This window comes from Ostrinia nubilalis, chromosome 14, assembly GCF_963855985.1.
Source record: "Ostrinia nubilalis chromosome 14, ilOstNubi1.1, whole genome shotgun sequence".
NCBI classification, from domain to species: Eukaryota; Metazoa; Arthropoda; class Insecta; order Lepidoptera; family Crambidae; genus Ostrinia; species Ostrinia nubilalis.
This window is the reverse complement of record NC_087101.1, coordinates 994,170-1,007,163: the sequence shown is the minus strand read 5'-3', so window position 1 is coordinate 1,007,163 and position 12,994 is coordinate 994,170. Positions and strand designations below refer to the sequence as shown.

Here is a 12,994-nt window from a genome sequence, read left to right as displayed (position 1 = left end):
ATGTAAATAGCATATGAACACTTAACTATCTTACTAATATTATAAATGCGAAAGTTTGTGTGGATGTTTGTTACTCTTTCACGCAAAAACTACTGAACGGATTTTGATGAAACTTTACAGTATTATTGTTTACAACCCAGAATAACATATAGGGTATAATTTATGACGATCTGTGACAAACTAAATTTCACGCGGGTGAAGCCGCGGGCACATTCATTATATTAATCGGAGTATTTTCTTTTCATTGCCACAAAAACTACCTGAAACTGATTGACCGGAAGCAGGTAACGCGAATGATCACCTGAAGTTATCCCTGCAAAACCTCAACAATAACTCCCCAGGCTTGTTCGTCTACGTATCTGGCCGCCATTTGCCGGTTCATTACCCCGGGCGGTCGGATGTGCTTTGATTTATTACGTTCATAAAGCTCTTTATTGCTCCGTATATCTGTTTTGGCTTGACGCGAGATATCTACGAGGCCTTTAATATGCCGAATGCTTTATTGCACTGATTATAAAAATGTTGGAACTACCAAAGTCCCAAATGTAGGTCAGGCGTAGCTGGCCAAAGTGCATGAATAAAATGCAAGTTAACAATAAATTACTTAGTAATAAAAATGTGCGAGTTGACTCGTACACTTATGATGGACAAGAAGTCTTTGAGCTCTAGTGGTTAACGCTCGAGCCAGAGGTTAAGGGTACTATGCACAGGTAGGACTTAAAAAGGTATAAGACATAACTATAAGTACCTCACTTTAGTTATTAGAAATGTTACTTTACAAAGATTAAAACAGTGAAGATTTGAGTTCTTTAAAAGAACATGGATCTCTCAGACTCAATTAAAACTTAAGCATATTTTGAAGCGTGATTTATGGACTTAATCTTTGTATAGCTTGAATCTTTTCTTGAGTTTAAAATAAAGTCCTACATTCCTACATACACATTGCTATGCGGTCTCACAGTGCGTGTAATGCACAGGATTACACACGAACCAATCACAGAGCTATTCAACGCTGTGCATTCGATTTGTTGCTTCGCTTAGGCAAGCATCGTTTGTGAATACGGGTGTTAGATTCGGTGGAACCTGGTGGAAATCGAACCTGCAAACGCATCTGGGGCGTTGTAACTTTATAACCACTAAACCAAACAAACAAAGGTGTAAAATGTTATAACACTTCACTTAACTGATTATTAGTTGTCGCGGTAAAAACTGAGTTCTCATAAGAAGTGGCTTACACTTCACACGATCGAAGATTTCTAAAAGACAATAGTTTTCCGTTAACCCAGATACGGAACAACAGTATCAAGAAATGCTCAGCCATAAGACACATAAATGATGATGTTATGAATGTTGCTATAAGCATAACAGTACATTACTATCGTGGGTACCTATTCTTAATACATAATATGCGAAAAATTATAATTTTACTAACACGAATATTATTACATACATTTTTGTAAAAGTGAAAATGAAAAGAAGCATCCCGTACAGTCGACCCGTACTAGTTAGCATGTGGCATCCTTTTAAAATTAGACTACTCATGATAAATATTAAATACCTAGTGTTAGGTTTTCATTCCAGATCCTAGTGTTAGGTATTTAATATTTATCATGAGTAGTCTAATTTTAAAAGGATGCCAACGATTTCAAAGTCACCCTGTAGAGATGAAGAGCGTTCAAGTAAGAATGCGGAGCTTAGAGCGGAGCTCAAGAAGATACTTTGTGACTCTACTGTTTTCCTATTCTATTAATATTTCTCGGATTTGACCGCATTTTTGCACGAATTCATAGGATTTTTTTTACTAATTTCTACTACCTCCAGGCAGGCAGGTCACCTATGCGCTGGATTGATCAGGACAAAGCCGCACTCAATGATCCACTCCACGAGTGTAAAGAAAGGCTATTGCAGCCTTTAGCCAAGAAGAATGGTGATGGGTTGTGAAGCTTGCCACCAAGCCAGGTGTGACTACCACGACCACTCTGGCAAGAGTGTAGCGACAAAGAAGAAGAAGAACCACCATCCTCTGATTTCTGTTCTATTTTTGTGTGATTATTGTCTGGATATCAAAATTGTTTGTTTCCCTAATATAAATAAATAAATAAATCCTCTTGTAGCGACAAATAAGAAGAAAACCACCTCAACGTCAATTCCGCGTAAAGCTCCGCTTATGCCCGACCACGGCCTAGTGTTAATTGCGGATCCGTACGCTGTCATCGCCTCTGTGATTGTGGAATTGATTGCAATCAGCATCCTGTAGATAATCTTGTTAACCACTCAGATACGAGACCAATATACCGCTAAGAGTTAAACCAGTTAAACTGTAGTAGTTTATGAATAAGTATTGAAAACTGATTGTAGACAGTTCACATAACTTACAACAAACATAGTGAAAAATGAAAATGAAAAAATGAAAAATATTTTATTGACACTTACGACTTACTTACGTACGAATGTTACAAGTAGTTGAGGAATTCCTCTCTTTAAGTTTCATAGTCATTCACACATAAATAATTATGTTTATATTCTCCATATCATCAGGTGATTTATTCTTGTTTGCAGGAGCACAATCCTTTCTCATTTATAAGAGGCAAATGGAGGATTTGGAGTTTACATTCCACGTGGTTTAATTTATGTACCCCTATTAATTAAATTAATTAATTAAAATTAATGCAAATTAATTTCTGAATCAATGACAGCGACTACTTACTAGAGCATTCACATCAGTATTGTATTCAAACCAATTATTTTCTTCACGTTACCTTCCCACCATAGATCTCCCAAGATCTCATATTTAACGATTAAATAAGCAATTAACGCATATTTATTTACCTACTTCTGTATCATCAAGCCAACAAACAATCGCAAATATCAAATACAAATTACAAAGCAATTTTCATATCAAAATTTCAATTGGAATTCAAATCAACACGAAAACGTACTTCAAAATAAGTATGTACCAAACCCAGTGGGTTGCGCGCTACATTTTCTAGACAAAAATAAAAGCATTGCAAGGATTAACACAATGGCATGCACGGTGCTCCGAGGTGGGCAAAAAGAAGGAAAACATACACGTCTGTTGTGTTAGGACCGAAGTTCGGTAACTAGTTAGTGCCCAAATTGAAAAAGTAACACCAAAAGTGAAAAATGAATTTCTCCTTGAAACATTGCACAGTGGAGAGATCCAAGTCAAACTTTTGCTCAGATGGGGAAAGTAAGTTTTAACAAATAGAGCACCACTTTGTAAGTTATGTAATTAAAATTAAGTTGGGCTTTCAGTTATCAATGTTTCTGATTTCTTTTATAACTTACTTTGTAGGTTGTATTGTTGATTTAACCCTCGACACATAAATAATGATGTCATAGTTAGTTTGTTGATTTCCTTCGCTACAAACAAACAAACATACTCAATGTGTCGTCGCACCGCCTCGGGGCATGCAAATATCATTATGGTACACCGTCAAAGTTGGCATGTAATTAACTGATGCATATCGCTAACTAAATCTTAACTGTACAAACCATCAAGTAATTAAATGTGGAATAAGAGTAAGTACTTTCTCACTGAACCCCAAAATGTAAAAAAATCTAAAAAGTAAACCCCAGGAAGCGACCGGAAGTCTCGACCTCGCGAGGCGTGAATCCTATATCATAAAGAATAACACGCCACAGTATTTTAAACTTTAATGTCGAACAAATAAGGAAGTCTCAATTTGGTGTACGATTACTTGCGCATACGGCAAGTATGACGTGGGAAGCGGTGGCGGATAAAGGATATGACACAGTTCTGTTAATTTACAAGTGCTTTTTGTGCGGTGTTTTAGACGGTGAGAGAACGGTGAAAACGGACCAGCTCTTACAATTTGCATTTCATTAGCTGAGTGTTTCGGTCGTGGATTAATTAATTTGAAACTTTCAAATTAGTTGTACAAAGTTTAGAGCTGAAGAGTACTGTATAATCTAACTAATTAAAGTTCAAACCATTTATTGCTGTTAATGGACTATTTTTTATTTCGTTGTCATGATAGAGGAATTTTTGTTTTATGAATACTTTACAACTGGAAAACCTGAGATTACTTTCATTTTCTTTACGACGCGGGGGACAACTAAAGTCACCACCCTTGTTTTACAATTAACACAGGAATTGATTTAAAATATGCGTTTCCTAACGAAGAATCGTACTTAGAACCTCACCGATCACTCGCCTAACACTAAACTACAGAAGCATTTATAAATTGCAGTTATTATACATAACTTTAGTAAAATGTTAATTACGTTCCCAGTTGCTTAGACTACAACTGTGACGAGATGTAAGACGAAATCAACATAAACACGACAGCCGCAAGTTCACAGATGGACTTTGGTTATTCCGCCCGTCTCGAGTGGACAGAGCTCAGTTATAATTGCTTGGGGCATTCATTACGGGCCGCAATCTCCATTGGATTAAAATCAAAGCTGTAAGCGGATCAATTAATGTATTAGCTTCAACCTGGTTTGCTTGTGGTCGATCCAAACAAAGTAAGGTAACGTCCAGTAGACAGATTTCTGGGGAGAGAGACCATAAATGACAATCGGTTTAATGGAAGAAAGCAATCAATTGATGCACCTTTTATGAGCTGATAAAACACATTTATTTCGCCAACTCAATTGATACAACGAAGTAAGTAGCTGAAAGACTAACATTTGCACCCATTTTCTTTTGAAATAAAAAAAAATCAAAATCAAAAATATTTATTCAGTTTAGACCACAAGTGGCACTTATGAACGTCAAAATACATATAGTAAATAATAAAAAAAGAAAAGGTAGCCCTTATGGGGCACTTTACATGTCTCCTTATCTTTTGCGAGAAGTAGTGGCAAACATCAACCCATACATACAATGAAATTAAAAATATTAAGATAATAACCACTAAAATATTAAGTGAAAGGCCATTTTATGATGCCAATCCGATTTTCACGTCGCTAAGATCCGAAACGTAAAGACTTACTTATAAAATTGGATCTAGATTAAGCTACTCCACGCGGACTTCGAAGGAAAAGTTCGACAAACCTGAATAAAACATGACAGATCACAGTTACATCGACACAAATACAATAAAAAGGATATTCGCTCCCAAATAAACGCAGTATAAATCGAAACAGATGGACTATCCTCTTAAGAATTCACACTACTCATCCCAAGATCCACATACTTCTTTTGGATCAGTGATTCTCAAAGTATGGCCAGTGGCCATGTGACCCACATCAGGTGACCTAAGTGCCTGTTTGCCCTACGATTTTAATAAGACAAGGCTGCCCTTTGAATCACAATGATTCAAAGTTCTTGGGTGTTGCGAAAAACTAAGGTTAAAAGAAGTAAGATAATATTAAGTTATGCTATTTTAACAGCGAAAATCTACATTAGTTTCGATTTAAATTCATCATTATGACATAATTATATTAAACATACTTTCACGAGTCACCAGATCTTCACATGAAGAAAAATGACATTATTCGAGCTAAAACACACTCAATACAGCTTATTTTGGAGTGTTACACCAATAATAATCAGTATTATGCAATGTTAGACGTTCACACAGTCCCTAATAAGCCCCTAAAAAGGGAATCTCAAAAGTTTCAGAAACATTCTGCCAGGCTCTGTCTTGAGCCCTTTAAATATTAAACCCTATTACATCATCTGCGACCTTTTTGGAATAGTAGTTGCGTACTATCCTTTTATTTATCTTGTCCCATCTGGCATGCAGACCTTATTCAACAAAGCTGGATAGATTTAGACGTTTGGAAGCTCTGACTTTCGAGATCAAAAGCTTTTTAAGAAAAATACGTAAAAACCTTTCTTTACAGTATAGTTCTTGCAACTCACGAAGGCGAGTGAGCTTTACTTGTGTGTGTGCGTGTACATGCACGAAACGATAATGTAAGGTCTAACAAAGCTTTTGAAGAACGAACAGTAGCGAGCCACTACACATGTAAAGCTCACTCGCCTTCGTGAATTGCAACAACTTTAACATAGATCAAATAAAATAATTAACATTTTGTATGTATGTTCAAAAGAGGATGCTAAAATTAAGGCATACCTTGAATTATTTGTTATAATTAATTAATATAATCGACAAGGTCGCCATCCAATTAGTGAAATCAACTTCAAAACAACTGTCGGCAAGTGCATTATTTATTTGTTTCGGATGTTTAATTAGTCATTAAAATTCATGAAAGTAAGTTGGAATTTTGAAGGAGTTACGCTCCCAATAAACAAGGTTCTGTCGTCGTGTATTTCGATTAACAACGATTACGACTTCCGGAAATCTATATTAATATTATAAATGCGAAAGTAACTCTGTCTGTCTTGCTTTCACGCCTAAACCACCGAACCGATTTTGATGAAAAGATAGTTTGAGTCCCGGGAAAGGACATAGGATAGTTTTTATCTCGATTTTTGAAACAGGAACGCGCGCGATAAAGTTTTTCTGTGACAGACAAAATTTTACGCGGGCGAAGCCGCGGGCGGAAAGCTAGTAGATTATAAAGGAATCCATGTGTTTCTATATTCTTTGTCCAGAGTCCTAGTTCCTAGGGTTTATGGAAGCCAAACAGATTCAGTATCGGATTTACCTCTACATAACCTAAGATAAAAAGTCTTATTTAACCCATAAGACTCTATAAGATATAAGACTAATAACCCGTAACTCGCGGGGATTGAGGGGTTAAAAACATAAAACTCATAAAACTCATTTATTTCTGTAAATAGGTTTAAAAAAAGCACTTTTACACATCCCAGTATTAACCCTACCACTGCTTCAGGACAATAAATGGGCCAGTGCTGAGAAGAAGCAGCGCAAGAAACTCAGACACTATTGTCAGCCAACATTATTTTTAACCCCTTATTATTTGTAACCAATTCTTCAAATTGTGTGTTTCTCCAAATCACACACCATCGCCCACTGTGCGCAGGATATTCAAACAATGTCACGTCCGGTTAGTACAATTAGAAAAAACCTATCACGTAGCCACTGCCAACGGTGACGTCAGGTTGTTCCCAAAGGCCGAATGTGGAATTAGTTAGGACATCGATTCCTAATTAACTACTGGATTTTATGGTTCACTGGATTGGCTTCTGTACAAAAGAATAAAATAACGATGAAATTGAACATTATACTTTTTCAGAGCTCAGCTTATGTGGATCATCAATTAATAATAATTTATGTAATTCAAGTAGAGCGTGCTTAGGCCCATTACATTATGTATTTTATTTGTTAATATCTTAACAGGTTATTATACCAGTTTCAAATAAACAAAAAAAGAATTTGCATGAAGTACTCGCGTAAAACCTCCAAATAAACTCGCTGAAAGCTTTTCAAGGCTTCCCAATCAGTTTGATCGATTTTGCTAAAAATAGGCTTTCCTCGAAACTGTAAAGGAATCAGGATCTACATTTCGTCCAATATTAGGTATTTGTTTATAAACAGTGTTTTTGTTCGTCTTTATCAGTATCTAAATTACAATCGTTACAAATTAAAGAAGTAAATAGTTATTACATAAAATCTAGGTCATACACAAACATTTTGTATCGTTTTAATTCACGAATTTAAGTACCTATACGATGTTCCTTCCTACCTAAACTCTTCACTATAAGAGTCTTCAAAAACATAGCCCTCTTTCTGGCGCAGTCGGGTAAAAACATTAAAATCAGCTTTCCAGGGTTGATATTTTTTCTATCGAAAGCTAAACAAAGCAGTAACCACAGATATCGGTTCGCGCGGTAGTGTCGACTACGACCGCAATACACACGCACGCGTTCTGAGAACAACTCCTGCGCGCTTCGTGATTCGAAAATTGATTGCGCGCGCGCCTGTGAGCTTGCAACTGTGTGCGTAACGTCACGCCGTGCACACGACACTCGCTACGTGTGCGTGACAATTGTACACATGTGTGAAAACATGTGCGTATGTGATTTATGAACGGACGACACTGGATTCGGTAGCCTAGGGTGAATTGACGATTTTTGAGTGCCGTTTTGTGAGTTTGTTGATCAAGTGTTTCGTGAAGTTGTGTTTTTTGATAGTTTTTGTGTGTGGTTTACTCATTCGCATTACATTCAGGTTGGTGGTGCTTGACTTTTACCCATTTTTCCCGAAATTCTTAGGCAATTATGCACAGTGGGCCATAACTGTTGGAAATTTTGAGAACGCCGTTATTTAAAAAAATAACATAATATCAATAACGATTCTCTCAAAATATGTAGGTACCTCGAAAATGTAACCATTGACCCCGCTTTAGGCCGGATTAAGGGTAGTATATGCCCCATTTATTATTTAATGTAGCCTCAGCGTAATAAAAAAGTAATGGCTTCGCTTTCTGACTTAATACATACATGTTTTTTATGCTACATACCCCTTTACACACGACGATACACGTACGTGAGAGTAACTTTGAAAAAATCTCATGCCCATGTAAACTTGTTTTTGCGGCCGCAATCGGCAGCGATCGCTCGTGAGAGATATTTACTCGCACACAGTGCCGCTCATTTAGTGTTGGGACCTGTCAGTGCTCGTTTACTCGGACTTAATGTTGACTGCATTTTTTGGTACGAGAGGCGGCCAGTGTAAATATTGATTTTATGTGGTTATTGTTGTTTTCGGATAAGTGTTATAGTTTTATTTTATTACGGAAACAGTGATTATCCGAATGGAATACTTTTATTGATATTTCATTGCATAAATTAATAATTATTACTACCAAAAATTTAAGTCGCATGATCGTAGCTGGTCGGTCAAACCTCCAAAAGTTGATTGAAAACTATTTTATTTGTTATTTGATATTATGGCTTAGTGTTTAGTTGTTTTTCAATTTTAGTGCATCCTAAATATGAAGGATGTGTCGTAGCATTATTTGGAAACGCAACCGACTATAAAATTAAAGATTTTTATGACTAAAAAGACCAGGAAACACAATTTCGGGTTTTTACGGACTTTGAAGAATAGAATACCAAATATGAAAGCTCAGGAGACGAAGTAGACCCTGAACATGAATCAGCAAGGCTGGTCAGACATTTTAAAAATACTATGTGGCAAGCAAAAGCTGAAACAAAAGCCACGTCCGCAACAAAATACAGGGTCAATTTGGAAGAAAATTCAAACAAATTGAATTCGTACTCCAACTGAGTATCTCAATTGATTATTTTAATGACACATTTTACAAAGAGATGGCTAGGTGTACAAACTTGCAGTACATGCGTTAAATCGATAAAGAATTAAAAACTATTAAAACCAAAATTGCTATAGTGTTCGGTGCACATATTTTCATGAGATGCCTTCCGGACCCATGTTTGCATATGTACTGACACACTAATATAAAAAATAGGGGCTTATTGCTAACAAAATAGTTCATAACCGATTTGTACACACACGACATTCCCTTTATGTATTTTACCATGACCAACTAGCAGAAACAGAACAAGACAACCGCTTTGGAAGGTGCAACACATGATAAATGATGGATCAATATACCTGCAAAGAGGTCCATCTTATTATTCAATCGTTGAACGATATGAGTGGTGTAAATATTCTGGACTAACAAATGGAATGCCACCAAACCTTTATTACAAGATAATAGGGTTTGAAAGTTCTAGTTTAAATTTTGGAACTGGCAGTTGTTAATTCGCGGCGGCTTTAGTAAATTGATTGCACAGCTAATGGTTATTCAAAAAAAGACATTTTAGCATTACTAGATTTTCGTTTCAGCATAGCTGAGGCTTTAAACAGATATCCTAATAAAGAGCATCGTGTCGAAAATTTACTAAACGACTCGAAATCCATAAACAATATAATATAGACTTTTAAGGTCAGAAAGCAAATAATAACACAGATGAGAACGATTACCTGGCTAAAAAGCACCGAGGTGTTACATGTTGGAAGGATGTTCTAGCTGGTCAAAAATTAAATGTGCTAAGTGAGATGTTTACCTGTGCCTTTCTCGCAAAAAAGCTGTTTCCAGTCATATCATCTTAAGCCATAAAAATGACATTTATTTCTTTATTATTAATTATAAAGTAATTTTGTTCTATTTTACAATCTCTTAATAATAATCTCGGACCACATATTGGTACCAACCAAACTAATAAAGGTTTTTACTTTGCAAGTTTGTCAAAAGGTGGATATTTTTTAATTAATTAGTTTTTTGTGAGACAATTTGCTAAAAGAGGTTTATTTGCTTGTTAAATTATAGCTTACTCTTTACTTATAGGGGTCTCTCACTAAATGAATACGTATGTGCTCATAAATTAGTAGTTTTCATTAAATAAATTAACTAAATAGTATAACACTCACTATCGTGAGACTAACAAATTATACCGAAGCCTCACTATCGTGAGGGCATACTTTCAGGAAAACTGAAAATTAAAAATTTTTTAAAGTATTTTTCTAATCTTATTTAAACTCTAAAATAACCCCTAAGTAAAGTTTTATTAAAATATTGACACTTTTTTATTCTCGTGTGTAAAGGGATACATGGTATTACTTAAACTTAACTTAACCTTTAAGTCCTTGTTAGAACTTGATACAATATTTATAAGTTTATTGTATCTATTGTTGTAACTTAGATCCCACATCAACTATGTGAAACTTTCATTATAAATGTGTGAAACTTTTATATATTTTTTAATTCCGCAGTTTCTGTTTAAGAGTTCGCTTTTAGTTTTCGGACAAGAAGTTTTATTTTTTTGTCAATTTACTCAAAGTCTTGTTCCAAGCTATACTCACACGACTTAAAATTAAAGAAAATTGCCATCCTAATAGCCTATTAACCTGATCCTGTAAACAAGCAATTATGTCTTTCACATTAAGTTAATAATATGGCCAGTAAAAATTCTTTCCCACGGCCAATCTCTATAAACACCTATGAATATTTAACAAAACAATGTGAAAAAATATGTAATGATTTTACACTTGACTGATCCATTGGCATTCTTTCGCGACCGAAAATAAAAGCTATAAAACAGTAACCGCGAACTAACTGTACATTTATAAATATTTAGACGTAATTAATCCTCGTAAAGCTACGCGATGTGAACAAGCAAAGCAACATCGTTCACTTTCATTACAATATCGCTAGTATAACGAGTAAAAAACAATAGAAATTATGGTTTATCGATTTTACACCATGCGACTACGAATTCTTTATCCAGCGTGTAGAGATCGCAAAGTGAAGATGACATTTATGAGTATTTTATAAACGTAAAGTTATTCTATGTATATTAGGAAAAATTTGGTTACCTCATAAATGGTGTTATTAAATAATTAGTTTTATTCATAAAACGACAACTGGCTAAGTGTATTTGGCAGAGCCATACTTACTTTAAACCTCTTATTTGTACGTTTAATGCCAGTTTCGAAGAATACATACATAATAATTTACAAGTATAGTCAAAGAAAACATAATCTTTTTCCCCCTTTTCACAATATAATCGCTAGTCGTATCGTAATCGCATCGTGACTTGTGAATCCCGATCATTGTCGTCTTCAAGGGAAAGATCGACGCCCACCACGCCTTAATTGCGCGGGCGCCGCTGTTGCTCGAATTAAAAATTACGATCTATTTTGTCCATAATGACCACTTGTGCGGACCACTGTGCGAATCCGTGCCTGAATAATGAGCCCGCAACTATATGTTATTTGTACTCAGGCTCTAGGTATTTAAATAATAGCTTTAGAAAGGATAATTATTTTCGGTAAAAATAAAGAAGCATTGGAAATTACGTTTCAAAGTACTTGCTTAAATTAGATGTTTGGTAAATTGTTTCGTTCAACTCTATTTTATGTAAACTAGCTTTCCGCCCGCGGCTTCGCCCGCGTAGAATTCTGTCTGTGACAGAAAATCTTTATCGCGCAGGTCCCTGTTTCAAAAACCGGGATAAAAACTGTCCTATGTCCTTTCCCGGGACTCAAACTATCTCTATGTATCATCAAAATCGGTTCAGTGGTTTAGGCGTGAAAGCGAGACAGACAGTTACTTTTGCATTTATTATAATATTAGTATAAATTAGTATAGATTACTTACTTACTCGTATGTTATGTAGGGATGGAAAAATATTTTAAAATGAATTCAGTGCATGCCTCTATCAATTGCATTGTCAAGACTCTATGTAGGTGTTGACAATGAACTCAACTGACTTTCTAAGCTCTAGAACGACAAAAATCTTGGAAATATCATTGAGACTAATAGAAATTCGTAGGTAATTTTGTTTTCCTGCTACTTTCGGGTCTGTTAATATCCATTTAATTTTATAGTGCAATAAGGAAGAGAATAACCGTCTAAAAACAGGGGTACACAACATTTACACCGGAGAAGGCCCCATAAAAATTACACTTCCTACTCCGATCCAAAAAGATTCAAAAGATATTGTGGTGTAGTTTAATAGAAAAGGAACCTTAATTGGATGGGGAGTTGAAAACAAAGCGGGGCAATTATCTTCGGACATCAAATTAATTCTAAGCGGTACGGTTTCGTCGGCGTTACACCTGAGTTAGGGGCATTCCATACTTAAATGTACACGTTAGTAAGATTTTTAGATAAAAAGGTTGTAGAGACGATTTCTCAATTGCCGGATAACATGCAACAACATTATGTCTAAGTTTTAACAAATTAAAAAAAAATACTGATTCTGGGCTAAGACAAGTCGGTCTATTAGATTATCATCAAATATCAGTTATTATTAAAACTTTACTGATAGATAGATAGATAAAACGTTTATTTGCATAACAGAAACACACATTACAAACAGAAAGTACCAAAAGTAGGATAAAATAGTACGCTCAGGACAATATGACATGGTATGGTAAGACAGAAAAAAAAAGAAAAGAAACATTATGACATACAATATACTCGTATGTAGGTACTCATTATTATTAGGCCACTTACTCTCCTTTCTTCACTGTTATTTATAGGGTACGAAGCTGTATAATTAACAGGAAGAAAACGGAGGATTGGCCTGCACTCTCCATAC

General features: G+C 35.4%; 1 protein-coding gene across 1 annotated transcript in view; it reads left to right on the top strand.

Annotated features, from left to right (window-relative positions):
- Nucleotides 1-7,777: 7,777 nt before the first annotated feature.
- LOC135078263 (uncharacterized) overlaps nucleotides 7,778-12,994 on the top strand; it is a 61,089-nt gene continuing 55,872 nt past the window's right edge. Inside the window, exon 1 of the mRNA XM_063972861.1 lies at nucleotides 7,778-8,093. The gene's annotated coding sequence lies outside the window, so the exon portion shown is untranslated. The remainder of the gene's footprint in view (nucleotides 8,094-12,994) is intronic.